The 3,718-nt window shown below is 48.2% G+C and overlaps 1 long non-coding RNA gene across 1 annotated transcript; it reads right to left on the bottom strand.

Annotated features, from left to right (window-relative positions):
* Positions 1-438: 438 nt before the first annotated feature.
* On the bottom strand, positions 439-3,312 carry LOC120859621. The gene is made up of 2 exons (XR_005720120.1): positions 2,994-3,312; positions 439-985 (listed from the first exon to the last, which is right to left on the bottom strand). It is a non-coding gene; the product is annotated as an uncharacterized LOC120859621 (long non-coding RNA).
* Between the last annotated feature and the right edge of the window lie 406 nt (positions 3,313-3,718).

The raw sequence follows: 3,718 nt of genomic DNA, 5'->3' as shown, positions 1-3,718 counted from the left end.
TGAGAGTTCCTTGGACTGCAAGGAGATCCTACCAGTTCATTCTAAAGGAAATCAGTCTTGAATATTTATTGGAAGGACCGACGAAGCTGAAAGTCCTATACTTTGGCCACCTGATGCAAAGAACTGACTCATTGGAAAAGACCCTGATGTTGGGAAAGATTGAAGGCAGGAGGAGAAGGGGACGACAGAGGATGAGATGGTTGGATGGCATCGCCGACTCGATAGACATGAGTTTGAGCAAGCCCAGGGAGTTGGTGATGGACAGGGAGGCCTGGCGTGCTGCAGTCCATGGGGTCTCAAAGAGTCAGATACAACTGAGTGACTGAACTGATGTACACACACACACACACACACACACACACACATTTTCTCCCTATCAGACAGTTCCTCACCAATCTGAGTTTGCTGAAATGCACTTAAACAAAACAAGAAACAGTGGAAGAGACAGAACAGAATTCTATTGCTGCCATGTTCCTGAACTCAAGAGTCTGGTTGTCAGGGAAACTCGATGCAGTTTGTGACCTTTTAAATTCGATCACATTTTCAAGAGAATCAAGGAACTTAAATTCACGATTATTGTTTTCATGTGCCACTAAGTTTAGTGGGTGCTTTAGTTTAGGAAACGTATCATAGAAGCATCAACATTACTGCCAGGAGGACATCATCCCTGGGCTTTCAGTGGAAAAGAAGAACCAGGATAGGAAATGCAAATGATTTAACACCCTGTTTAACTATAGAACAGAATTGGTTGGAAGATGTTTAAGGCAGGGAGTCAGTAAATATAAGTGACCAGATCACACATTTCAGAAACAGGAAAACATTTACTATCCACGATGCAAGCCCTGGGTGGCTGGCTGCCCGCCCGCTGCCTCCCACGGCGCGCGCCACACGCCCCTTCCCTCAGGACAGCCCGGAGAGCAGCGCCAGCACGCACCTGCACCTGGTGTATCGCTACTGAGGCCCAGGCGAGGTTTGCTGTCGCGACCTGAAAAACACAAAAAGGAAGAGCGTGACGCGCGCTTGCCTCAGCCACACGCAGACATCCCAACAGAGGCCACCAGCTTAAGTTTGGTGTGGTCATCGCGTCTTCGAACGTTCCGAAAACCCGAACTGTCAAATGCATGCAAAATTTCTCTTTTCTTACAAAATTTCTCTATTTCCCACTTCTTTATGATTGAGTGTAATGCTCTCTTGTTCCTCTTAATTTGGGATAAAAAGGAAGATAAACTGATTAAGAGCACTGTCATCCAATGAGCTTATCATAAAATAATTATTTTTCGCTTCAACAAAATCACTATTGTGACCATTTTCTTTCCTTTTTTAAAAAAATTAATTGATTTTAATTGGAGGATAATTACTTTACAATTTTGTGATGGTTTCTGCCAGACAGCAACATGAACCAGCCACAGGGGTACATGTGTACATCCCGAACCCCCCTCCCCCCTCCCTCCCCACCCGACCCTTCTGGGTGGTCCCAGAGCACCTTTGGGTGCCCGGCGTCATGCATCCGGTTCACACACGGGAATGTACCTGTTTCAGTGCTATCCTCTCAAAGCATCCCCCTCGCCTCCTCCCACTGAGCCCAAAAGTCTCTTCACAACTGTGTCTCCCGCGCTGCCCAGCATGCTGGCTCGTGGTTACCATCTTTCTAAATTTCATGAACATGTGTTACTAGACCGTATCTGCCTCTCTCTTTCTGGCTTACTTCACTCTGTATAACAGGCTCCAGGTTCATCCACCTCATTGGGACTGACTCAAATCAGTTGCTTGTGACCACTTTAAAAATGAGGAAATGTTTCCCAAACTTGGCTGACAAGTGCTTAAACTACTAGCTATCTTATTTCTTTTTCTTTTTTCTGTTCATCTAACGAGTATTCCTGGGTGCCTGCTGGGGCCCAGATTGGAGAAGGAAATGGCAACCTACTCCAATGTTCTTGCCTGGAGAATCCCAGGGACGGGGGAGCCTGGTGGGCTGCCGTCTGTGCGGTCGCACAGAGTCGGACATGACTGAAGCGACTTGGCGGCAGCAGCAGCAGCTGGGGCCCAGTGCTGTTGTTAGAGAGCGGGTGCCGCTCGCGTTTGCGTGCAGGGCTCAGGGCAGATGCCACCCTGAGCAGGTGACATCAGAGCACGCTCCTGGAGGCGGCGGCCGGGTGGGGACAGAGAATTCGGAGCAGAGGGAGAGTCGAGGTGTGGGACCTGCTGGAGAGGGGCCAGCCGTGCGCAAGGGCCGGGGGCGGCGGCGGGGAGTGAAGGGGCTGGAGCAGCGGACGGTCATCTAGGTGAGAGGACAGGGAGCCGGCCACCCAGGGGCCTGGACGAGCGTCGCAGGCGACAGAGAGGTCACAGAACTCCTCGGTTTTAGTGTCACTGAGCCGTTCCCATTCGGAACGTGAACAGACGCTGGTGCTGTTGTAACTGTTGTTTAGTTGCTAGGTTGTGTCCGACCCTTTGTGACCCTGTGGAGCTGTAGCTGCCAGGCTCCTCTGTCCATGGGATTCTCCAGCCAAGAATACTGGAGGGGGCTGCCATTTCCTTCTCCAGGGGATCTTCCCGACCCTGTCTCCTACCCTGGCAGGCACGTTCTTTACCCCTGAGCCACTAGGGATGTTTCCCAAATGTTTGTAACGCTGGAGTATTTATTCAGGACACACTCAAAGAGGAAATATTTAAGGGGACACAAAGTCAACCAGAATGTGAAAACCCTCCAAAGCCACACTATGGCTTAATTTGATTAACGACATGGTATTTTACGTTTATTGTCAAAATGGATCCTGACTGCAATAAATTACTATATTTCTACATCATCATCACTGCAAAATGAAAAAAAGTTTCTAAAAATCATTACTATTGATATCAAAATAGTTTTAAACAAGTCCAGGTTTTAAACATTCACTCACTAGATATTCAGTCATTAACTGAACAGTATCAATAAGCACCTTCGATGAACTGGGTACAGCTAAGACCCCCCCCCGGGCAGAGCTCAGGCTCACCTCCTGGTGACTCAGACAGAAGGCTTCTTTACCCCAGTGCCGGTAGAGCTCAAGGATGCCAATCAAGTCCCCGATCGCAGTGACAATCGGCAGACAAAGAACAGACTGGATCCGCGTCCCCGATTCCAGCCCAGTACCTCTTGGAAACCGTTCATCCTAAAAACGTAGGAGGGGGAAAAGATATAAATTCTTCAAAAGAATTGGAATCATTAATTTAGGACTCTATCAGAAATTCCCTAGTACTTGTAAGCCATGATCAACAGTCCTTTTCAAAGGAAAACCAAACGACGACGGTCACTGTAAACCTTGTTTGAGAAAACCTGAGCAACATGGGCTGTGCTTGTGCTGTGCTGGGGCACTCAGATCTGTCTGACTCTTTGTGATCCTTTGGACTGTAGCCAACCAGGCTCCTCTGTCCATGGATTTCCCAGACAGGAATACTGGAGTGGGTTTCCATTTCCTCCTCCAAGGGATCTTCCCAACCCAGGGATCAAACCCTCGACTCCTCTGACTCCAGCACTGCCGGCAGATTATTTACCCACTGAGCTGTTTAAGATAACTTTAGCAACATGGGACTTCAACCCAGATAGTGCCTCATGTTTCTTTATCATTACACAGGAGAATTCAATGAATGAATGAATATACATAGCTTCGTGCAATAATAAAATTAATTACGATGGCCTCCCAGGTGGCTCAAGTGGTAAGGAATCCACCTGCTAATGCTT

Source organism: Oryx dammah, unplaced genomic scaffold (assembly GCF_014754425.2).
Source record: "Oryx dammah isolate SB20612 unplaced genomic scaffold, SCBI_Odam_1.1 HiC_scaffold_1925, whole genome shotgun sequence".
Taxonomy (NCBI): Eukaryota; Metazoa; Chordata; class Mammalia; order Artiodactyla; family Bovidae; genus Oryx; species Oryx dammah.
The sequence above is the reverse complement of the archived record's forward strand: the minus strand, read 5'-3'. Positions and strand labels throughout refer to the sequence as shown.